Below are 25,668 nucleotides of genomic sequence, written 5' to 3' on the forward strand. Positions count from 1 at the left end.
AATTTCTTCCTAAGCTCCAGTCTAACCCTGCTCTCCCTCAACTTCAAACCATTCCCCCTTGGCCTATCTCTAGACATCCTCATGGAAAGTCCTTCTGCAGCCTTCCTGTGGGATCCCTTCAGGTGTTGGAAAACAGCTCTAAGGTCCCCCCAGAGTCTTCACTAGGCTGAACACCCCCAGCTCCCTCAGCCTGTCCTCATAGCAGAGGTGCTCCAGCTCTTGGATCACCTTTGTGGCCTCCTCTGGACTCAGCCCAGCAATTCTGTGTCCTTTTTATGCTGGAGACAGCAGAATTGGCTGCAGTATTCGAGGTGGGATCTCAGCAGAGCAGAGTCAAGGGGCAGAATCCCCTCTCTTGCCCTGCTGGCCACACTCCCCTTGATGCAGCCCAGGACATGATTTGCCTTCTGGGCTGCATGTGCTCAGTGCCAGGTTTACCTTAAGGTGGCCAATAGCAGCTCTGCACAGATGTTGTTTTATTTCCCTGACATTTCGATTATGCCTGAGACCAATTTTTTTCTGTCCTTGTGACTAGGGTTAATATTCAACTGAAATGTTCTGTTGCTTAGGAACCACCTTGTAATGCTGAATTCATTAATGCTTTTTCCAGTTTGCTCCCAAGAACCTTGTTAGATGGTGTTTCCCACTTTTATCCTAATTAACAGGTACCTATTAGGGGGGAAAAAAAGTGCTTCAGTAGAAAGCATTTCTGCTTATCCTGTGCCAGTCATTTCCCTCCAGCCTGTAAAGAAACTGTAGCATCTCTGACCTCAAGCTCCTAATTCTCTTCCAGTAAATCACAATATCCTTTGAGTAAAGCAAACACAGTTCTCAGATGAGTGCTGCAATCACCTATCAGGATGGCTGGGTGGGATCTTCCCCCAGACAGTGGGTGAAGTCAGCAGCTGTTTTCAATGCAGGCTAGTGTCTCACCCAGCGTTGATGTGGGGGCTGTTTGTTGGCAGCCCTGCACAAAGTATGGCAGGCTGGGGTTCATGGCACTGAGCATGGCTGCTGCAAAGGCTGAGCGGTGGCATGCAGAAAGCTAGCAGGCTCTGGAAACCCAGCAGCTCTCCATGGCTCACACAGGAGAGAAGAGGAAGTTGGCCAGATGGTCCCATCTTCAGGTGTCCTCCTGAGCACCTCTGAAGTTATCCATAAGGGTCTCACCTCCTGCTACATAGACATCTTTTGGTTGTTCCATGCTGCTGTATGGGTCCAGTTTTCTTCTGCTCATGAGTGCCCCAAAGCCAAAGGGGAGCATGGTCAGGTGTGTGTGTTATGAAATGGGATATTCCTGGACCAAGTTGCAATCTCAGTTGCATCCCCAGGCAAAGCAGGACAAACTCTGTTGAAGCCATTAAACCTCCTGCACATTGTGAGTCAAGAGTGAGAGCTCTCAAGTCTTTTTTTGATGTTGTTGATGCTCTGCTTTCAACAGGCTTATTTCTTGAAGGTTTGCTGATCAAGTGGTTGGTTGGTTTGTCAGTCTGTGCTGACTCCCCAGCAGCAGTCACCCCAGTGATGTACAACATTTCAGTGGCTGGGAAAGGATGAAAGGTGAATCTCCTTGGTTTGGTTTGGTTTGGTTTTCCCCTCAATCCTTTAACTGAACTTCAGAAGCAAAACTCTCCTCTGATTCAAAAGAGGGGGCAGAGGAGAGTATGGATAGCTTAAAATCCATGTGTGGATTGCTGCAGCTCCTCCCACTCCCATTCTGCATGCAGAGAGCAGCAATGCCAAGGCAAAGGTGTTTCCATGGTGTTTACCACTTAGACCTCTAGAGTCAATATCCTGCCCTGATAATAGCAAAGAGCATGTTAGCATGTGATTTTTCAGGCAGGATCTGCAAACCCAGAAGTGCTGAGGATATGAGCCCAGCATCTGAAGAAAGAACTGAATTCCTGGATGCTTATGCAAGCCTCCCATGCCCCTGAGATACCAGTGTCTCCACATTATTGATAAAGAGCCTTCCTTTTTCCATGCTGAGTGTTCAGGCAGAACTGTTGATGTCACAAACATTTTATTCATTGCCAACCCTGATTAGATTTACCAATATTTAGCAGCCAGACAGAGAATTAAGAGATCTTAAGTGGTCAGGTCCTATTAGCAATTTGTCTTTGACATTGCCCTGCTAATTGCTTTGTTCTGCTTTAAGAAGCTGATCCAAATTCCTTTAAAGCTCTCTTAAATAAGGGAGACAGCGTGCTGCCTGGTTTGGAGAAGCTGACAGCAGTGTTCAGGTGCAATAAAGGCAAATTCAAGGGAGTTATTTACGTTGCAAACTCAACTCCAGCCAATTTTGGCCAATCATTCACTTGAGTTATTTTAAGGGCAGTCTGAATGAAACAGTAAGACTTGAAAGTGGTGGTGAACGGTGCCACATCCAGCTGGCGGCCAGGCACCGGTGGCGTCCCCCAGGGACCAGTGCTGGGCCCCATCCTCTTTCATGTCTTCATTGATGATCTGGATGAGGGCATTGAGTCAGTCATCAGCAGATTTGCAGATGACACCAAGTTGGGAGCAGGTGTTGATCTGTTGAAGGGCAAAAGGGCTCTGTAGAGGGACCTCGACCGACTGGACAGATGGGCAGAGCCCAACAGGATTGCATTCAACAAATCCAAGTGCCAGGAGCTGCACTTCGTTCACAAACCCCCATGCAGAGATACAGGCTGGGGTCAGAGTGGCTGGAGAGCAGCCAAATAGAAAGGGATCTGGGGGTGCTGATTGACAGCCACCTAAACATGAGCCAGCAGTGTGCCCAGGTGGCCAAGAAGGCCAACGGCATCCTGGCCTGCACTGGGAATAGTGTGGCCAGCAGGAGCAGGGAGGTCATTGTGCCCCTGGACTCTGCACTGCTTAGGCCACCCCTTGAGTCCTGTGTCCAGTTCTGGGCCCCTCAGTTTAGGAAGGACATTGAGACACTTGAACATGTCCAGAGAAGGGCAATGAGGATGGGGAGAGGCCTCGAGCACAGCCCTGTGAGGAGAGGCTGAGGGAGCTGGGGTTGCTTAGCCTGGAGGAAGCTCAGGGGAGACCTTCTTGCTCTCTACGACTACCTGACATGTGGTTGTAGCCAGGAGGGAGTTGATCTCTTCTCCCAGGCAACCAGCACCAGAACAAGAGGACACAGTCTCAAGCTGCACCAGGGGAGGTTTAGGGTGGAGGTGAGGAGAAATTCTTCACTGAGAGAGTCATTAGCCATTGGAATGTGCTGCCCAGGGAGGTGGTGGAGTCACCATCCCTGGAGGTGTTCAAGAGAGGATTGGATGTGGCACTTGGTGCCATGGTTTAGTCATGAGGTCTGTGGTGACAGGTTGGACTTGATGATCCTCGAGATCTCTTCCACCCTTGGTGATACTGTGATACTGTGAAGTGCCAGCAGAAAGTTGTTTGGTTTTTTCCCCTGATGAGGCTGAATTTCTGAATGAGATAAGCAGTCAGCAGAGTTTGGTCAATTCAGTTTGGAGGCTTCATTAGTGTAGGTCAAGTCAATTGGTTGTTTTAAGCCAAGAAAGTGACCATTTTTGGAGCAGAAAGGGTGGGGGGAGGGTGGAAGAAAAACAAAAGGTATTATTTAGGGCTCTATTTCTTAAAAGAAAAGAGCAAAGCTTTGGCTCTAGTTCTGAAAAACATCTTTCTATTGAGCAGCTGCAATTTGCAAACAAACAAGCATCTTCTGTTTGTTGGAAATGTGCTGGGGTTTGTTGTTTGGGGTATTTATTTTTTGTGTGGTTTTGTTGTTTGGTTACTTTTAAATGCCTCTTTTGAATCAGCCTGAAATCAGTCTCTTTCCTGATCTTCCCCAACTGCAAACAAGAGATCACCTGTCTGTGTGCCTCTGCTCACGAGAGTCTCTCTCTCTGAAAGCCTTCCAGCACACTTTCACAGATGCTAGAAGTTCAGATGGCTCTGCCAGGATTCGGAGATGTCTTCACAGCTAGACCTTCACCAGTACATTCTGAGCTTAGTTATCAGTAGCATTGCTTCACTAGTTGTTCTTTTCACACTATTAGCACCCTCAAAGCAAACCTACAACTTTACTGCTCTGGTGGGACCTCACCTGGAGTGCTGTGTCCAGCCCTGGAGCCCTCAACACAGGAAGGACATGGACCTGATGGAGTGGGTCCAGAGGAGGGCCATGAAAATGATCAGAGGGGTACCTCTGCTATCAGGACAGGCTGAGGGAGCTGGGGGTGTTCAGCCTGGAAGAGAAGGTTCCAGGGAGACCTTAGAGCTGCCTTCTGGTACCTGAAGGGGGCTACAGGGAGGCTGCAGAGGGACTGTTTGAAAAGGCCTGCAGTGATAGGATGAGGGGCAGTGGTTTGAAATTGTAGAAGAGCAGATTTAGATTGGATGTGAGGAACAAATTCTGCACTATGAGGGTAGGGGAACACTGGAGCAGGTTGCCCAAGGAGGTGGTTGGGGCCCCATCCCTGGAGATATTCAAGGTGAGACTCAAAAGGTCTCTGAGCCACCTGACCTAGTAGAGGATGTTCCAGCTCACTGCAGTGGGGTTGGACTAGATGACCTTTGGAGGTCCCTTCCCAACCCAAACCTTTCTATGATTCTATTGGCAAAACCACACACAAGAAAGCTTGCAGCTGGCATACATTCAATATCTGACTGTGTGCTTCTTGCCATTTCCTCAAAATGTGGTTTGCAAGTGAGAGAAACAGGAAAAGCAGGAGCAAGGATCAGATGTCTGGATTTATATCTGCTCAAAAGCCCACTTGTATCCTCAGTCTCAATAAATGGTCAGCAGGTAGAATGATGGAGTAACCCTGCTCTGCATTTGCTGGGACTCCAGGAAGCAGCTCAGATCTATCAGGCACCATGCTCTAAAGACAGCCTCAGTCCCATATAAAACATGTCCTGACCTTAGGCTGCTTTTCTCATCCAAGGGAAATAAGAAGAGGGACAAAAGTGTGACAGGAAAGATGGACAGAAAGAATGAGAATAAATCCACCCCTTGGCACGGAGGGAGGGACAAGAGCCTGTCTGACTAAGCCATCTCACACGGATGGAGGGCAGGGAGCCCTGGGATGGAGCTGCTGCCATGTGTGACTCATGTGAAAAGTCACCATTAGAAGAAGTGTGGCTGACTTGCGTGGTTCAAGTGGAAAGTCACCATTTAGGTGAAGTGGAAGATGAAACCTGAGGGAGTAACTGCCATTTTTTTCAAGGACCCTCCCTGACTTTCCAGCATGCTGAAGGCAGGTCTGAGTGAGCAGCACTGAGAGCCTTCTGAGCAAGGCTGATCCTGTGAATTGGCCACCTCTGTTTTGAGAACAGCAAAACACTGGTGGAGCATTTGTACAGGGGAGAAAGCCAGTCCACAGGGAAAGAGGCTGCTTTTGTGGTTTAAGTGTTGCAACAGGCCCCAGGAGATGCAGATTGGAGACCAGTTTCTATTGTAGACTCACTGAAGAGGTGTGAGCTAGTTGCCTGCCTCAGCTGCCTATCTGTAACACTGGGAGAAAAAAATATTTGGTATTACTCCTTTCCTGTCTTCTTTAGATCCTATTCCCTCCTGGGCAGGAAACAGGGAGTATCTCAGTTGGCAGTGATGTAATGCTGAAAAACAAGAAGCTCCAGTCATAAGTGATGCTGCTACATCTTTATGTTACCAGCACAAGGGGCTCACAGTGCCTTGGGCTGAGCTAATGAAATCAGGAGATGATTCAGTTTGGATCCCATCTCTCCTTTTGCTCTTCCAGGATTGCCACCTAATTTTCAGTTTCTGGCTGCCTCTGGAACCTGATGGGAGCCTGTCTGGAAACAAGTCCCTAGGACAGTCTGCTGGTCTGATGAAAGGTAGGAAAAGCCCAATTCTTGTCAGGTTTTCAGAGGTAAAAGTCCAAGCCTACAAAAAGTCTCCTTGAAAAAGTGAGCAGTGCTTCACTTGACACCTCTGGCAGGCATTTGGATTGCTGCAGCAGCACTGCTCCAGCCAAGAGACTATCGAGTGACTCACGCCTGGCTCTCTATTTATGGAAGTGGGGAACTGCTGCTGACCCAGCTCACACACGAGCTGCAGAGCTCAGGAAACAGCCTTACACTTTCTAGGCACAAGCCATTGCAGGCAAGAGCAAAAAGGCAGTGGCAGAAAATCGAGGAACCCCCAGAGGAGGTGTCATGGTTAGAGGGACCTTGCTTCAGGATTCAGTTTTGCCCCTGTTCTATCAATGCTCAAGCTTTCACTTTGTTTAATAACTGCACTAAGGACTCCAAAACAGCTTGAAGGGACACTACAGAGTCAGAAGTGGGTCCAGGGGACAGAAGAAAGCCACTTCCCCGTAAGGCAAGTGCTCAGTTTCTGACAGCCTTGCCCAGGGCACAGAGGTCAGGCTTTGCTAATCCACAGCAAGCAATTCCTTCAGTGAATTTCCTGTCTCACTGGAGGTGTTTAGGAAGAGACTTGATGGGGTGCTTGGTGCCATGGTTTAGTTGATTAGATGGTGTTGGGTGATAGGCTGGACTTGATGATCTCAAAGGCCTTTTCTAACTTGGTTTATTCTATTCTATGCTATGCTGTTCTCATCATATAAATACCCAAGGAATGAACCTTTGTTACAAATAGGGTGAGGATTTTTTTATTTACTGGTAGGATCCATTTGTGTTCTTCCATTGGGAAGAACTAAAAGGCACAATGGCTCATGCATGGACCTGCACACTGGGCCTGGCACACCTAGCTCTCTGTATTTCCCTTAGCAGTTTCTAGCCAGTCCTCCTCTCTGCTCTGCCACTTGCACAGCACATTGCCTCACCCCGACCTACGCAGTCAGTCCTTGTGATTAAATATTTCCCAGCTTCTCCAGTTCTACCTTGTGCTATAGATCTGCTGGACATCCCTGTGTGTACACACAGACATAGAGATGTGATTTATGGAAACTGTAATGACCTTCAACAAGATAATCTTACCTGCCCCCAGAGTGTTAATCTTCATTTCCTACAGCCACTTTCTCTTAAATCTGACTAAAGGCTACAGGGTCTGGCAGGAGAACAGCAGTGGCCTTCTCCTGCTCTGAGATAACAGGAGTGGTGCCCACAAAGGCAGAATGCTGCTTGCCAAGCCAGGGAATCCTGTGTAAATTGCACCCCCATCGTTAAGGTTTCATGGAAGCTAATCCTATTTGTGTTTCACTCCGTGTTCCTCAGTTGCCAGGCTCCTGCCCAGCTGCACCTGGAACCTTTTCTTTCATCAGCTGGTTTTACTTTAGTGTTCAGGGCCAAGGTCATGCCCCAAAGCTCCAGGTTAACCAAGCTGTGTCTTGAGATTTTAAGTGCAACAAGTTCTCATGTATTTTTTCTGTACATGGGTGCACAGGAATTATTATTTGAATGGATTTGCAAGAAATATAATCTCATGGCTGAGTGTGCTGATAAGACTGAAAGGAAATCATTTCAGAGTACTTTGGCTCATGAAAGGAAAAAAATGAAACTCCTTGTCCCAGCTGGGGATTAAAGCAACCAGAGGCCTCTTGTCCTTTTCCACAAGATGGAAATGCCAGCTTTGGATGAGTCCAAGGGATCATTCCCAGGGTGCTGAGTGGGCAGAAGCTGCATTGCTGGCGCGCTGCAGCCCTGTGCCTCTCTGAGATGAGCGCACGCTCATTACAGCACAAACCAGGACACCCACACGCCATCCCCAGATCCACTCTAGGCTTATTAAATCCCCCCCTGCACCTTTGTGACACCAGATGGACAGTGCCTTAGGGAAAGCTTGTCTCAGGGTAATAACAGCCTTGATATATTTATGGGCTAATGTGTGAACCACGTTTTTAACTCCTGGGTGGAAAGGTGCTACTTAAGCACGTTTATGTGTGCAAAGTATTACAGATGTTAAATAGGGAGGCCAGTGGAAAGGCACCTCATTGATCCCAGAAATCATTTATCATCATGAATAAGAGAACCCAAGAGTTTCTTCTGTTAGAAGCCTTGATGAGGAAACAAACAGCACTTTTGATGGAGTATCCAAGCCTGTTCCCCAGTGTCTGAAGACACATTACCTGCAAGGCTCCAATCTCACCACGAAGCCACTCAGTCAGCAGAGTAAATCTTTCTTCTCCTCAGGTCATCACAGAACACTCCAGCTTTTTTTTTTTTTACCTCTTTGTCTTTTGCATTGTTTATAAACCTGCCAGCATCTGAGGAAGGGACTTGTGTTTGTCCCAGAGGTCAGGTATTATACAACTCATTTGCTGGTTGAGTTACAGACACAACAAGCTGTGCGCCTTCAGTTTGCACGCTGGAACCACTTTCCTTCTGTAACTGAACCAGGCTCATCCCTGTGTGAGCAGTGGGACTTGTTAGGCACTGTGTCTTTGTCTGGCCATGCTCAAGTGGTACAGAAACAAGGCTGGATGTTGGGAAGGAGTTCTTCATAGAAAGAGTGATTGGCTATTGGGATGTGCTGCCCAGGGAGGTGGTGGGGTCACCATCCCTGGAGGTGTTTAGGAAGAGACTGGATGGAGAGCTTGGTGCCATGGTTTAGTTGATTAGATTGAATTATGGGAGCAAATACATCCATGAAGGGAGCATTTGGACTCAGGATTTCAGTCTGGAGAGGAGGAGGCTCAGGGGAGACCTTATTGCTCTCTACAACTACCTGAAGGGAGGTTGTAGCCAGGTGGGGGTTGGTCTCTTCTCCCAGGCAACCAGCACCAGAACAAGAGGACACAGTCTCAAGCTGTGCCAGGGGAGGTTTAGGCTGGATGTTAGGAAGAAGTTCTTCCCAGAAAGAGAGATTGGCCCTTGGAATGTGCTGCCCAGGGAGGTGGTGGAGTCACCATCCCTGGGGATGTTTAGGAAAAGACTGGATGAGGTGCTTGGTGCCATGGTTTAGTTGATTAGATGGTGTTGGGTGGTAGGTTGGACTCCATGATCTCAAAGGTCTTTTCCAACCTGGTTAATTCTGTTCTGTTCTTTTCTGCTCTGCTCTACTCTGCTCTACTCAAGATATCTAGAAAAGAAGTTTGGTTTGTAAGGAGCTGGCCAGATCCCAGGCCAGATTTTGTTCTGAGATTTCCACACCCAGAGAGCTTTCCAGGGATTGATGTTCAGGGGGGTGGGGGGAAAAAAAGAGGAGCTTGGGAACATCTTTTCAGTCTTTTACAGAAACTGATGTGGACAAAATGACATAATGGCTCATGCCCAGTTTCCTAAAGAGATGATGTTGTTAAAAAGAAAGAAACCAACAAACAAAAAACCCCTCTAAAACAGAAAGAAAATCCCCCCTGGAGCTGCTGAATCAGAGCAGGGCACACAGCCATGGAAGCATTTAGTTGTGGTTAGTATCTTCAGCCTGGTGTGCAGCAATGCATGTGGGGATGATTGTCATGAAACCCCAGAATGAGTTGCTGATGGATAAAGCATGAAAGACCCAGAGTGGATAAGGAGCTTAACACAAGCCTGGGAAGGGTTTTCTGGCCTTTATGCTACCTCAGGGACATGTGTTAAACCTAAGGGGGACTGAGAAGAGAAAAGACAAAAGAGGGAAGGTGGCGTACAACAGCTTCAAAGTGCAAGAAGGGATGAGACTGGCCCTTTCTCAAGAGCTTAGAAGCAAAATTGGCTTCCTGGAGAGAGAACATAAGAAATCTGGCAACCTAAATATATTTAAAGGGCTTACAGCTCTCCAGGGAAAATTTTCAGGCTATTGAAGTGGAAAAAACCCATTTGCTAAGATTAAACAGGCTTTTTTTTTTTAACACCCCCCCCCCCCACCCTCCCCCCCCCCCAAAAAAAAAAAGAAAACAAATAAATGACTAACTAGAAAAACCTGACAAAGCAGACAAATGTTTGGCAGGAGACCCAGAAAAGAAGAGGGAAGAATACCAAAGCCAACCTGGCAATACAAATAACACCACAATGTGGAATATCTGGGTAGGGGCTAGATCCAGCCTGCTTCCCCTTTGTCTCCCACAAAGGCTGCGAGGAGAAAGCGAGGGATTAGTCCTTGCAGAGCTTCCCAAAGTGCCAACTTCCCAAAAAGAGAAAATAAAAAGGGGGAAAAAAAGAAAGAAGAGAGCCTTTCCAAGCAGAAATTTGAATACTGGAGGCTAAGGAGAGCCTTTGCAGGGTTAATGTTGAACAAGCCTTCAGTACCTGGAGTGTGATAGGGAATGATGATTGCTGCTCGACCTTGGGCTTGAGCCTAATGTGGAGAACAGGCATGGTCACAGTGAGTGACTGGTGTGATGAATGGCAGGTGCTGAAGGGGTTTTGGCTAATTTGATTGCTCATTTTGAAGAAATTGGCTGTGGAAATGTTAGTGTGAAGCAGTGGCTGCTCAGGACCTCTGTACCTCCATCCCTGAAGCAAGGCTCATGCCATGGAGATGAAGCTTGGCTTCTCAGCATCTCCATCCTTGCAGCCATGGAAAGCTGGAGAATGCAATGAGAGACATCTCAGCTCTTGCTGTGGCAGTCATTGACCTGGCATTGGAGCTTTGCTCCAGGGAGGAGTGAAACCAGGGAGGGAGCAAAGTTCCTGTTGAAGCTGTCCATAAATCTTGGGGATATTTGTGAAGTGGGTGGCAGGTCATGGAGAACATTGATGTACTTACAGTGAGGTAGAGGTGAAAATCCTCCACTCACATCACTGCAGTTATACTACTGAGTCCAAAGGGAAAAAACCAGGCTTATGGGAGAAATGTCCTTGCATTTCCATGGCCAGCTAGGTGTGAAGGGCCCTAGCAGAAGGTCAGTAGTAACTTGCCTTGTTAATACTGTGAGCTGAGATGTCAGGTTTATCAGCCCTTCCCTCCCACAAGCACGTAAGATGGATGTAGGTTCTCTTAGAGTCTATTCCCCTAAGATCAATGGCCTGGTTAAGGCTAATTACCACACACTCTCACTCTAAATTAAAAAGGACCTTAGTAACTGAAAGGCCTGTATGATTAAGTGGCTCCAAAAATTAACTGTGGGAAGAGTGGTATGGTGCTTCCAGGTTTCCTCAGTGCTACATATTTGTCAATCTCTGGACCCACCACATGGACCTCAGAGCTCTATTTCAAAAGGTCTGTAAGGTGAATTAGTGGTCATTTATCAGTTGGGAGTGGACACACCAAAGAATGCTTTTGAACACAAGCTTGGTCTGAGCAGCAGAGGGTTGATCTCTGGGGTTTTAGCTGGGCTAGTGAGCCTGGTGCTCTCTCAGCAGCATCCTCCTTGGCTGTCACCCAGGCACTGATCCCAGGGCAACCTTTAGGAGATTCTTCTCCAGACTCTGACTTCATGTGATTGCTGAAGGCACTGATGACTCCTGGCTTACCCACCACGCAGGTGCAGAATGCAGCCACCAGAGAGACACCCTGCTGCCTCCCTTTGTGCTTTGGTCCTAATGCACGCAGGAGGCTTCCCCCAGAGGCAGCAGCTTTCTGCCCCTGTGAAAGGAAGGGACTTTGCAGACTCAGCTCTAAGAGCAACCCTCCAGACTCAGAGCAAACATCCAGCTAGAGCAGAATGGTCTCTGTCCATGACTCGTAGTGGGTGCTTAGAAATGAATATCAGAAAGAGAAAAAGCAGAGAAAGAAATTTCCCTGCCTGCCAACTCCCCTCCTCATTCCTCAGTAATCTGCAGCTTAAAGAGTCCCAGACTGGAGCTTGGATCCACTTCACTGTGTTTAATAAGCCCTTGATGTACTTCTCTTCCATGAATTTGTCTAATTGCTTTTTGAACCCATTTATACTTTGGGCAATGAGCTCTGTGCATTAATTATGCTTTGTGTGTGGAAAAGGACTTCCCTTTGTTTGTTTATGTCTCTGCTCTGATCAGTTTATTTGGCACCTTTTATTCCTACCTTACAAGAAACAGTGAAGAGCTGCTTACAGTCACTTCTGTTTTCTATAGCCATACCTACGGCCCTCACTCATCTGCTTTTCCAGACTGATGTGCCCTAGCTTTTGAGTTCTCTGTGCAGGACCTGCTCTGTTCCCATCTGCTCATACTTGTCAGGGCCTGCTCTGTACCCATCTGCTTGTACTTAGAACAGAATAGAATTAACCAGGTTGGAAAAGACCTTTGAGATCATTGAGTCCAATCTATCACCCAATACCATCTAATCAACTAAACCATGGCACCAAGTGCCTCATCCAGTCTCTTCCTAAACACCTCCAGTGATGGTGACTCCACCACCTCCCTGGGCAGCACATTCCAATGGCCAATCTCTCTTTCTGGGAAGAACTTCTTCTTAACATCCAGCCTAAACCTCCCCTGGTGCAGCTTGAGACTGTGTCCTCTTGTTCTGGTGCTGGTTGCCTGGGAGAAGAGACCAACCCCCACATGGCTACAACCTCCCTTCAGATACCCATCTGCTCATACTTGTCAGCCACCCCTGTGCCACTTCTGCTTCCTCAGAACTTTTGTCTGAGGTGGCTCAGCCAGAACAATCAGGATGTGAACCACTTTCCCCCCACCCCTTCCCTTTGTAATCTAGCTCTTCCTAATTGTTACCAAGGCGCTGTGTGTGCCTCTTTGACCTCTGCTGAGCGCTGCTCTGGCTTTCTCAGAGTAATCCATAGCGATTCCAAGATAACTCCTGAGAGGCTCCAGCTAATTTGGAACCTGTTTCCATGTAGTTGTGATGCAAATCGATTTTCCTCATGTGCATCGCGTTACATTTACCTTCACAGAGTACCTTCTGGGACGGAAGGGTTGGTACCCTTCACTCTGTAAAGATCCTGGCAGTTGTTCTCCTTGCTTTTGGGATAGAGAAGGCTTCAGGTTAAGAGGGGTTCATCTGCTGACCTCCTCCCTTCTGAACCTCGGGAAAAGAATCTATTAGGCTTTTTCTACCGTAGCTTTTTTTCCCTTGAGCACCCATTACACCCCAATCACCACCAGCTAGTGGAAAATATCTGACAAGTTTCTTGTTTCTGATGTGCTGGCATTGTTCCTTCAATTGCCTTTCAGGACTTGTTTCTGAAAGCCTTTTTTGGAGGGTTGGGGTCTTGTTCTTTTTTTTTTTTGCCCTGCCATATGACAAATTTTACATTGAAGTTGTCCAAGTTTGTTCCTTTCCTCTTTTGGGACCAATTTCTGCTCTTCAGTGAATGTCTCCTACTCGAAGCATCACTGTTAGATCTGCAGCTGAAGCAAGGAGCCCTTTCCCCTGTATTTGCTCCTCCTGCACTTTTTGATGATATCAATTTCCATGAGCATCTAATGTGATCTTTTCCATAATTTTCATGCCACAGGAGAAGTTTCTGCCCTCTTAGCTGTTGATTTTCTGCCTCATTTTTCTATGAAGTTGGCTTTCCTCAGGAAAAATGTTAATGCTACCGAAGCCAATGGTTTATTTGTTTCTCAGACTGTTGAATTGAATTAGATTTGTGCTTCTTGTTAGAGGCTGATACTTAAATAGCTCTGCCTCGAATCCAGCAATGGTTAGGAGGAGCTGTTTTTCCTGCTGCAGGAACTTAGAGCTGTGTATCAGGGCTGTTGGAGTGAGTCCAGAGGAGGCCACAAAGATGGTCCAAGGGCTGGAGCGCCTCTGCTGTGACGACAGGCTGAAGGAGCTGGGGGTGTTCAGCCTGGGGAAGAGAAGACTCCAGGGAGACCTTAGAGGTGCTTTGCAATAGCTGAAGGGATCCTACAGGAAGGCTGCAGAGGGAGTTTCCATGAGGGTGTCTGGAGACAGGACAAGGGGGAATGGTTTAAAGCTAAGGGGGAATGGTATGAAGCTGAGGGAGAGAAGAGTTAGATTGGAGCTTAGGAAGAAGTCCTTCAGTAGGAGGGTGGTGAGACTCTGGAAGAGCCTGCCCAGGAAGCTTGTGGATGCCTCCTCCCTGGGGATGTTCAAGGCCTTGAGCAGCTGAGTCTAGTTGAGAGATGTCCCTGCCCATGGTGGGGAGGTTGGAGGAGATGATCTCTGAGGACCCTTCCAACCTGAGCCATTCTATGATCCATATTTTCTATATTCACCAGGCTCAGTACATAGATTTTTATTGACAGGGACTGCAGAAATATACCTGTCTGGGCTGTGATTTCTTTGCAGGATGACACAACTTGTATGTCAAATATCTAGGCTAACATACCAGCAGCTAGAGATATTCTTCAGGGTGAGGTTTTTATCACTTGTGCTTGTTTATTAATGATTCACAAGGTTAGATTTCCAGAAGTCAGTGCACAGATATTGTGCATCTCCATGCTGTGCTCCTGTCCCCTTCTACATGAACTGTGGCAGCTCTCCAGTGTGCTAATGCCCAGCTTTTTCTGAGTGTAGCTGCAGTAGCATTCCTTGTGACACTCAGAAAACCACTGACTGCTTCTGTCAGTAGTTACATTGTCCATGCCCTCCCTTCCTTCTTTCCCACATTTCTGCCACTCTATAAATGCTACTTTAAACATCCCCAAATGCACAAGCCTTGTGTCATCTAGACCAGTGCTCCCTGAAAGTTGGCTCTACTATCTGATGCAATAAATATTGCTGAGGACATCCAAGGCTACAAATCACTAGGGGAATAGCTTGAACCCAGTAGCAAACTACCATGGGCAAACTTACAAGTCTGTAGAGGCTTTCATATTTCACTTGAGCTCAAACTCAAATGCTTAATATGTGGGCCCTGTACAGGAGATCAGCTGGAAAGCAGAACCTCTCCCTGTAACCCTTTAATAAATCCATTCCTTTATTTTTAGTAGCAGCTTTAACTGCCAGCAGTTATCTGTCATGTCTGGCCTGTCTGGTCTTCTTCACTGTCATATCAGAGTGCCCATATTAAATAATATACTGGCATCATGTTTTTGCAAGAGGATTTTGATAAGCAATAAAGGAAGAATCTGGTAGCACTGCCAAGAAACTCCCCCAAGGAGACCTGAAGCTGCCCATTAGGTATCAGAATTAGCTCTGCCAGTGTGTTTCCAACAACAGCTGCTCTTGCTGGCCATCCCAGCCCTACATTTCTGTAGCATCCAGCAAAAGCTCCTTCCCTCTGCACTGCAGCCCTGCCTGCCATTCAGGTGATGAGTCCTCACAAGGAGGTCAAGCAGCACTGGACACCATTGTATTCCTGCTATCTCCTGTGCACAGGGTGCCAAGTGAGACAAATGGTGGCATGTTTCATGCTATTGACAAATGGTGACGGGATTCAGATGGCTGAGCTCGTTTTCACTCTAGCCTTGAGCAGGTCTGAACCTCTATCTCCAGCACTGAGAGGTTTAGCATATCATCTGCTCCCATTTGCTCCCAGCTTCAAGGTCAGACCTCCTAAAGAAAGGATCTGCATTAATTGTCATGGAAAAGAGGGGATTTCAAGGTAACTGTCAAGAGTTGAAAACACTGGAACCAGAAAGCAAATAAATTAGACTATTTTCACTGACCTACTTAAGATTTCTACACTGCCCACGTTCTGAAGAAAGGTGTCTGGGCTGTGCTTTAGCCATCCCTGGGCTGTGCTTTAGCCATCCCTGGGCTGTGCTTTAGCCATCCCTGGGCTGTGCTTTAGCCATCCCTGAGCTCTGCGAGGCTGGAGGGTGTGATACACAGAAGCACACAAAGCCAGACTTGGTTCCAGTTTTCTCTTTCCAAGTGAAATGTTGTGGCCAGGGTGCAGGATGATCAGCAAGACAAGCTGGCAGAGGTTTTGGGCCAAACATAATTTGGGAATGCTGCCCCTGAAATCCTGGAAGCAGAGAGGAGTCATAAAAATGCTCAGTGTGCAGGTTGGAAGAGAAATAGAAGGTTTGTTATGATGTCTGTCTCAGTCTGGCAGGATGCTGGGCTAAACACAAGGTGGGGATGCAGTGTTCCTGCTGTTGGCACAGAGTTGTTGATGAGTTGTTGTGGTCCCCTAGAACATGCCTCTTTAGAGGAGGGGTATAAAATTGCCAAAGGTAATCCCTGTGTTCCCAGCAAAGGTCTGCAAGACTATGGGCTGCAGTCTAAAAGATGGCATGGCAGAAGTGCAGTGGGGTCAGCAGTAGCCCAGAAGGTCAGCGGCATCCTGGGCTGCATCAAAAGATGTGAGGCCAGCAGACTGAGTGAGGTGATCCTGCCAATGTGCTCTGGTGAGACCTCACCTAGAGTGCTGTGTACGGCTCTGGAGCCCTCAATACAGGCAGGACATGGAGCAGGTCCAGAGGAGGGCCATGAAAATGATCAGGGGGGTGTAGAACCTCTACCACAAGGACAGGCTGAGGAAGCTGGGAGTGTTCAGCCTGGAGAAGAGAAGGCTCTGAGGAGACCTAATAACAACCTGCCAGTATCTGAAGGGGGCTACAAGAAGGCTGCTGAGGAACTGTTTGCAAAGGCCTGCAGTGATAGGACAAGGGCAATGGCTTCAAACTAGAGCAGAGCAGATTTAGATTGGATGTGACAAGTAAGTTCTGCACCATGAGGGTAATGGAATGCTGGAAAAGGTTGCCCAGGGAGGTGGCTGGGGCTCCATCTCTCAAGATATTCAAGGTGAGGCTGGACAGGGCTCTGGGTGACCTGATCTAGTTGAGGATGTCCCTGCTGACTGCAGAGGGGTTGGACTGTATGAACTCTGGGGGTCCCTTCCAACTCAGACCATTCTATGATCAGCTCAAGTAGTGACTTATCCTTTCCCTCCAGCTGAACAGGAGGGGGTGAGCAGGCCAGGAGGGGGGGATGCAATGCCTAGGGGAGAGAGCTGCTGGTTGTGTACAAATAGACTGATAATCAACAACGATGAGAGATGAAACAGAAAACTCTCATGGCAGCTTGATAGGATTTTGGTATCATCTGATACACTTAGGATGTTCCTGTCAGAATCCTGCAGGACTCCCACAAATTCCTTCCCCCCCTCCCCATTTTAATGGAGGTCAAACAGATTTCTGCAACTCTTAGGGCAGGGCTATTAAATATGATGTAGATTGTTTTCTAAGCCCGCTGGAGATTCAATGCCAGTTATTTTTGAGTGTAGCTAAACCTTTCCTTGTGCTTGTTAGGGATCTTGGTAGATCAAACAAGGGCCCAGGTCTGGCAAATGTTGAAATTTAATCTTTAGAGTGGGGCTGAATAAACCAGGGGCGGATTTGGCAAGCGCCGTGTCCGAGAGTTAACAAATATTGGGCTTATCTCAAGAAAATAAATGTTAAATAGGGAGGAAGCTAATAAGGTTCAGCGAGGCAAGAGCTCCATTTACAAACCTTTTATGGATTTAATAAATACATTTATTAAATGAAGTGCAGAGCTCGTCAGAGATCGGATCAGCACGAGGAATTCATCTCCGGTACGACTCAGGCAGACTGATTCCCCACTTGTTAAATGTTCTGGAGATTCAGGGAGGCCACATCAAGCCTGGTGTGCATCTGGGAGGCTCTGTGAAGCAGTTGTGAAGTTACAGGAGAGAATACAGAATTAAGCAAGTTGGAAAAGACCTCTGAGATCGTTGAGTTCAACCTATCGCCCAACGCCATCTAATCAACCAAACCACGGCTCCTTGTGTCCCGTCCACTCTCCTCCCAAACACCTCCAGGGGTGGTGACTCCACCACCTCCCTGGGCAGCACATCCCAATGGCCAATCTCTCTTGCAGGGAAGAACTTCTTCCTAACATCCAGCCTAAACTGTTAGTACCCTGATACAAGGCAGCGTAAAGAAATCCACGTAGACTGCAAGGTACACCCTGTAGTCCTCAGAACTCCTGTGCATATTTCTTCCTGACATCCAGCCCAAAATGGCAGCCAATGGCAACATTGGGGTTAGGAGATATGTTTTCAGCTTGTGCTTCACTCTGTGGAAAGGACATCTGAAGGAAGAGAAAGTAATTTTTGAAGTGGAAGTGTTTCTGGCTTGAGCAGCCCTGAAGAAAAGGACTTGGGGGTGCTGGTGGGTGAGAAGCTCAACAGGAGCCAGCAGTGTGCACTTGCAGCCCAGAAAGCCAATCACATCCTGGGCTGCAGCAAGAGAAGCACAGCCAGCAGGGCAAGGGAGGTGATTCTCCCCTTCTACTCTGCTCTGGTGAGACCCCACCTGGAGCACTGTGTTCAGTTCTGGAGCTTCTATTACAGGAAGGATCTGGAGGTGCTGGAAGGTGTCCAGAGAAGGGCCATGAGGATGAGCAGAGGGCTGGAGCTGCTCTGCTGTGAGGACAGACTGAGGGAGCTGGGGCTGTTCAGTCTGGAGAAGAGAAGCCTCCGAGGAGATCTTATTGTGGCCTTCCAGGATCTGAAGGGGGCTCCAAGAAAGCTGGGGAGGGACTTTTGAGGGTGTCAGGGAGGGATAGGACTGGGGGGAATGGAACAAAACTAGAAATGGGTAGATTGAGATTGGATGTGAGGAAGAAGTTCTTTGCCATGAGGGTGGTGAGAGACTGGCACAGGTTGCCCAGGGAGGTGGTGGCAGCCTCATCCCTGGAGGTTTTTGCAGCCAGGCTGGATGTGGCTCTGAGCAACCTGATCTAGGGTAAGGTGACCCTGCCCATGGCAGGTGGATTGGAACTAGATGATCCTTGAGGTCTCTTCCAACCCTAACAATTCTATGATTCTATGATAACACCAAATGATTGTGGGAGAGAAACTTGTGGAGTCTGTCATGGAAGAAAAGGAAGCTCACAGCCCAAAGTAGGAGGACAATGACAATGACTGGGGTTGTAGTAGTTGTAAGATGATATAGACAAGGCACACTGGGACAGCCACCAGGAGGTATCTAGGACACTGAATATTCAGCATTTTTAGCATCAGGGAGAAGATATATCCTGCAGATTGCAGTGGAGGTGACCCCTCAGCCATAGTGCAGGTGGAATAGCAGGGCAAGCATCTGTTAGTCATTTGTCTTTCTCCTGCTTTACCTGTGACTTCTGTTCCTGGCCAGCTCAGCTCCTGGCTGCCTTGCTGAGTCCAATAGAGAGGTGATGAGTTGTTCTGGTCACTTTAAGTGTAGAAGTCTGTCCCCAGGAAGCTGGAACAAGGCTCTCATGTCATGTCTGGTGCCCCTGGAGTGCTGCTGGATGGTCTCAGGGCTCAGCTGCTGCTGCTCTGGAGTATGTCATGCTAAGTAGTGCTCCCTGAAGGATGTGCATAAATTAGAGCTACAGTTCCACTGATGATCCCAAATGTGGCTTGGTGACTGGAGAGTCGTGCTGCTCGATGTCAGCATGCTCTTCCTGATGGCCTTGCAGCAGTATGCTCGCTGATCCCAGAGCTGTAACGCTTGTGTGAACTCCTGCTGCGTGCAGTGCCTAAAGATTGGCCACACAGAGGCATTGATATTTGAGGTCTGATCTGATAGGCCTTGGAAAAAAAATGCATTTGCCTTGTTTTCACACCTAGCAAACCTCCCTTAGAGCAAAATCTCTTTTGTGTGATGGGGTTTGCAAAGTCAAAATCTTGAATTCCACTTGGCAGAGGTAGCTCAAAAGATAGTGCAAATTAAATGTGGCAGAGAACCAACAGCACAAACCCTCAGCATTTGCCATCAGCTCCTAAGTGGCTTTAAAAAAATGGAACAACAGTTTAAATCCCTTGGATTCCCCTTGCCTGTGCCCACATCCAGTCTCAGCATGCATGCAGCCAGCCTCACCCCTTCCCAGTCCTGCACAGTGTCCACCTGGCAGAGGAGGTGATGTTCCTGGCTGTTCCATGAGACAGGGTTTATGGCAGAGAGTGGAATCCTTTCTGCTTGCATCTTGAGGGCCTCCAATCCTCTCTCAGTGAGAGGAACAAAGCCAGGGGACCTCACCAAGGCATGGGGAGTGAGACAGGAAAGCACACTTAATACAAACAGGATTATTTACCTCTGTCTGCTGCTGTTTCAGAGCAGATCAGCTAAAGAGATTTCCCAACAGCAGAGAAAAAGACATCTCTCAGTGGAGATAATAATCATAATTGAAATCAGAAAACCATCAAGTATCTTTGTGCATGCAGTGATAGCACAACATTTAGAATCACAGTGGGATAAATAATGGGCAGCATCCTTCTGCCTCTCCTGCTCTGCTTAGTTTGGGGTGGAGGCCATAAACTGCACTGCTGCTGTGGCAGTCCCCAGGGAAGGCTCCTGCCAGGCTTGTCCCCTAGATCCTTACTGAGGGTAGGGAGGTGGCATCTGGTTGCCATTCAGTGGAAGAATGGCTAGAGATCATGCTTGTAAGCCCTGGCATGAAGGCTCTGAATCTATTTAGCAGCCTGCTGCTTGACTTGGGAAGAGAAGCAAAAGCACGAGAAAGCTGAGATGAGATTCAGCTCACACAAAACCTTTGGAGGAACAATTATAAAATGCAAATACTATGGACACATCCTTAACAAAGCAAATCTATGCATTACCTACCCCATGCTCTTTTATCAAGCTTTCATTTAAAGAGAAAGTTCTCCTCTATTTCTTCCCCCCCCAAGATCCCATGCCCCATGATGATAATGGCAGTTGCCATCAGATCTCTCATTATATCACCATGTCAAAGCAAGCTGACTCCTAAATGCTTGCTGTGTCACATCAGATAACTGTAACAGAGTTGGGCATCTCCTTGTGTTGAGCAGCTTTGCACAACATGAAGGTTTATGGCAGGTGAGCAGCAGGAGCAGAGGGGAAAGCCACACTTTTGGCCAGAGCAACTACTCGTGTGTTGGCTGTGAACCACCAGCCAGATTAGCCCACACCCATTCAAAGAGCAAGCAAGATGTGCCAAAGGGCCAACCCTTGCTCAAGATGATCACCTTGATTTCTAAACCAGCCTTTCCTTGGATCAGCACTAGAACAAGAGGACACAGTCTCAGGCTGTGCCAGGGGAGGTTTAGGATGGATGTTAGGAAGAAGTTCTACACAGAGAGAGTGACTGCCCATTGGAATGGGCTGCCTGGGGAGGTGGTGGAATCACCATCATTGGAGGTGTTCAGGAGGAGACTTGATAGGGTGCTTGGTTGCATGGTTTAGTTGATTAGGTGGGTTGGATTAGTTGATAGGTTGGATGCAATGATCTTGAAGGTCTCTTCCAACCTGGTCTGGTCTGGTCTGGTCTGGTCTATTCTATTCTATTCTATTCTATTCTATTCTATTCTATTCTATTCTATTCTATTCTATCTACAGCAGCTCTGGCTACAGCATCCCCTGCTGACAATCTTCTCTTGGCCAGTGTCTAAGGGCAGCTCAGTCCCATCCAGTTCAGAGGCTGAGATAGTGAAAAAAGCTCAGGTTCCCAAGATGCCAAACAAATATTGAAAACTAGGCAAGAGCCCTGAATACTGGGGGGAGGGAGGGAGGAAATAAGTATGAGGCTGGAAAAAGCCTCTTCTCCCCAAAGCAGACAGCTGGTTTTTTTCTTGCTGTTGCATTTGTCACACTGTGTGGACAAGCTTGACATGGTGACCCTCTTGCTCTAAAAGCAGAGCCTCCCTTTAAGGAAGCAGAGGAGCCAGTTCTTGCCCTGTGCCACACAGCAGGTGCCAGCAAGGCTGTGTAAAAGCAGACAAGTGTGTCTCAGCCTCAGCTGGCCCTTCTCCTGCTCTGCCATTGACACGATGTGCAAATTGTCAGAGCATTTTGCTGCCTTCAAGAGGGTTTTGCAAATAGATCATCCAAAATTAAGGTCACTGTTCTCCCTTTCTGATTAGCACTGAGCTGCTTCCCTATCTCAGGGGTGGGGGAAGAAAATTTAAATGAGGTCCAACGTTTATTAGGAAATGTTCTTTAAGGTGCTGTTACCTTCTGGCTTCTAAGATCTATTTCCTTGCAGCAATCAGGTTTAAGAGTCCCTGTTTAATTCAGGTGACAGGTCCAGCGGAGTGAAACGTGGGTAAATCTGAGGCTGGAAGTTAGAATAAAAGAGAAATCTCAGGGAATTGGGTTTTCCACTCTGCCTTTCACGCTGGGCACATTGTTATTCACATTTATCACCATCTATAAAAGATGCAAGAAGATGAGGAAAAAAAAGCAGGAAATGAAATGCCAAAAAAATCACTGTCTTGAAAGGGTGAGCAGCTGAAGAAAGACAGAGAATTCAAACCAGAAAGGACACCATCAGATAAGGCCCTGAGAGTTGGTTCTGGAGAGGGGAGCTGGAAGATACAAAGTGCAATGTGGGAATTCACAGAACTCTTCCCAGTGAGAACTCAGCTAGTTCCTAACTCACTTCATCTGCAGACTCAATTGTCTTAGAATCATAGAATCAACAAGGTTGGAAAAGACCTCAGAGGTCATCAAGTCCAACCTGTCAGCCAACACCTCATGACTGCTAAACCATGGCTTCAAGTGCTACATCCAATCCCCTCTTGAACACCTCCAGTGATGGGGACTCCACCACCTCCCTGGGCAGCACATCCCAATGGCCAACAGCTCTCTCTGGGAAGAACTTTCTCCTCACCTCCAGCCTAAACTTCCTCTGGCACAGCTTGAGACTGTGTCCTCTTGTTCTGGTGCTGCTTGCCTGGGAGAAGAGACCAACCCCCTCCTGGCTACAACCTCCCTTCAGGTAGTTGTAGAGAGCAATGAGGTCTCCCCTGAGCCTCCTCTTCTCCAGGCTAAGCAACCTCAGCTCCCTCAGCCTCTCCTCACAGGGCTGTGCTCCAGACCCCTCCCCAGCCTCGTTGCCCTTCTCTGGACACATTCAAGTGTCTCAATGTCCTTCTTACATCGAGGGGCCCAGAACTGGACACAGGACTCAAGGTGTGGCCTAAGCAGTGCTGAGTACAGGGGCTGAATGACCTCCCTGCTCCTGCTGGCCACACTATCAAAAAGTCCTCCACACCAAATGAAGAAAAAGGAAAAAAACCCAACACCCTAAACCCAACTAGAAAACAACTCACTGTTACATTTCATCCCTAGCTTTTTGTGTGTGTGTGTGTGTCAGTGTTTAATAGCAGAGTGCTCTGCTGAGGTTTTCCCCACTAAGAACCCGTTCCTTTTAACTGGCTGTGCCACAGCACTTTTCTGAGTGTGCTAACTAGCACTGTAAATAATTGAAAATAAGTGATACTTGTTAAAATAAATGAACAAAGTGCAGTTTGTAATGCAGTGTCTTTGATAGGCTGGGTTTGGGGCTTTTTTTCCTTCTTCTTCATTGTGTTTGATTGCTAATTTGCAGAATTCTGCACTCCCAAATACATCTCTTAGTCATTAGTGGAACTTGTTCTGATCTGCTTCATGAATAGAAATGACTGCGTGGTCTTGATATCAATGAAACAGAGGACTGCACGGCCCTGTTAAAGAAGAGGAAGGGACAGGAGTTGCTGTTGTAGTGTAGGAATTCAGCCTGGACACAGTCTCAAGCTGTGCCAGGGGAAGTTTATGCTGGAGGTGAGGAGAAATTCTTCACTGAGAGAGTCATTGGCCATTGGAATGGGCTGCCCAGGGAGGTGTTGGAGTCACCAGCCCTGGAGGTGTTCAAAAAAGGATTTGATGTGGCACTTGGGGCCATGGTTTAGTTGTCAGGAAGTGTTAGGTATTAGGTTATAGGTTGGACTTGATGATCTCTGAGGTTTTCTTCCAACCTGGTTGATTCTATGACCGCCCCCCCCCGCTGTGGATTGCTCAAGCAGGCACCATGCTACAATCAGCAGCTCCTGGCTGGGGTAAAGGATCTGTAAATATTGACTCAGTTGCTCAAGCACTGTTTGTTTGTTTTTTTCTCTTTGTTCTTTTGTGCCTGCATTTATATCCCATGGCCATTGCTACTCATTCTGTGCATGCTCAATGTCTGTCTTCTGTTTCAAACCCTGCTCGTTATTTTGGAGCCTTATCTGGTATCACTGATATCAAACAGGAGTGTTTCCTCTTTCATACAATTAGGGACATCACATGTGGAAGAGACTCCAGCACAGCAGCAGATCCATTTCCCTGCCCCAGGGCAGGAAGAACTGTCCTCATGTCATCCCTGACAGATGTTTGTCCCATTTAAAGACTGCCAGAGACAAGGACTCTGCTGTATTCCTGGTGCCCTGCTCACTTCATCACTTGAAAGCTTTTCTTGATATCTTTACTGAGTCTTTCCTGCTGCAATTTATTCCTGTTTCTACTTAACCTACTAACTCTGGAAGCAGAGGGCAGATTGTAGCCTTTCTAAGTGGGTTTTTTTAAATATTATTCAAAACTTAAGTTCTTCACAGAATTTTCTCTTCTCTCAGCAGAACAGTCCCAGCCTGTTCAGTCTTTGCTAGCAGGTCATGCTCTGGAGAGATTTGATCTCCCTGCTTTCCTTTGGTCTCTCTCCAATCTCCCTGCCTGTCCCTTGAAGTGTGCATTAAAACCTTCTGTCCATTGCCTAAGAAAGCCTTCAGTACCTTAGCTTTTGTTGGTGTTTAAAAGAGAGCACAACGGGCTCTCATGGGCTAGGATCTCTCTTTGCAGGCTTCCTCATCTCAGGCAAGCAGGTACAATGAAACAGCCTCCACAACACTCAGCCTGGCCACCTGCAATTGCTCACCGTTCAGTCAGAGTTGGTTATGCTCAATCGAGCCAAATTCACAACTGACTGGAGCAGAAGGTGTTAGTAAGGACCCCAAGATTTAACCCTGTGTTGTAGATCACAGGAGTGAACCCAAGAGATACCAGGAAACAGCCTGCTAGCAAAATTGTCTCCTTTCTAATAAAGGGCTGCTTCAAAGAGAAAGAAGTCTAGCAGTGTTTCTACCCTGTGAAGGCATTTCTGTGGCAAGGTGGAAATGAAGGAGAGGCTGAAAGAATTGGGGCTGTTCAGTCTGGAGAAGAGAAGGCTCCAAAGAGACCTTATTGTGCCTTTCCAGTATCTGAAGGGGGCTACAAGAAAGCTGGGGAGGAACTTTTTAGGGTGTCAGGGAGTGATAGGATGGAGGGATGGATCCAAGCTAGAGGAGGGGAGGTTTAGATTAAACATTAGGAAGAAGTTCTTCGCCATGCAGGTAGTGAGACACTGGGACAGCTTGCCCAAAGAGGTGGTGGAAGCCTCATCCCTGGAGGTGTTTAAGGCCAGGCTGTATGTGGCTCTGAACAACCTGCTGTAGTGTGAGGTGTCCCTGCCCATGGCAGGGGGGTTGGAACCGAATGATCCTTGAGGTCCCTTCCAACCCTGACAATTCTGTGATTGAGGAGGAGAAGGGCACCAGATTTCCACATAAACCCTCTTAGCTGCAGCAACAAGGCTTCAAAATCCCCTTTCCAGGCAGAATGTAAAAGGTTAAAGATGTACCAGCAGAGCTGCCACTGTCACCATCCCTAGTTCCCCCCTCCCATAACCAGCTCTTTTTTTCCTCCTCTCTCTCTTTTTTTTTTTGTCCCTGTTTTTTGACAAAGCCAATTATCTGCAAATGACAGGAAATGATTAGTCATGTTAATTAAAAATAATTTTCTTTCCCACTCCTAAAAAGGTCAGATTGTCAGCTGTATGGAAAATTGAGCCTTCATGCACTTTCATTTGATTTCCCATTCAACGTCTAATTAGTTACAATTTGTTGCTAGAAGAGATCCTCGTCTTTCTTGTGAAGCCCATCTTTGTCTTTTTGCAGCCCCTCCCTAGCCCTCAGCAGGTTAATATGATTCTTGTCCTTTATGTGGATATGATTTCATCGTGGCTAGCCCAGAAAAAAACAACCCCACTGACTAAAAGCTCCTCCAGAGAGGTGTATTTGGAGACTGTTGCTGTGCGCGGTGCCTTTGTGGTCTCACCCAGCTTGAAAGGCTTCTCCAGCTGGAGCTGCACCAAGAGGCTTTATGTGCTTTAGCAACTGGAAGAACACAGGGCTCTTGTGGACACTCAGCAGCTTCTCCCTGTTGTGAACTTCCAGAGGAGTCAGAAGACTA

This window comes from Dryobates pubescens, chromosome 17 (genome assembly GCF_014839835.1).
Source record: "Dryobates pubescens isolate bDryPub1 chromosome 17, bDryPub1.pri, whole genome shotgun sequence".
NCBI lineage: Eukaryota > Metazoa > Chordata > Aves > Piciformes > Picidae > Dryobates > Dryobates pubescens.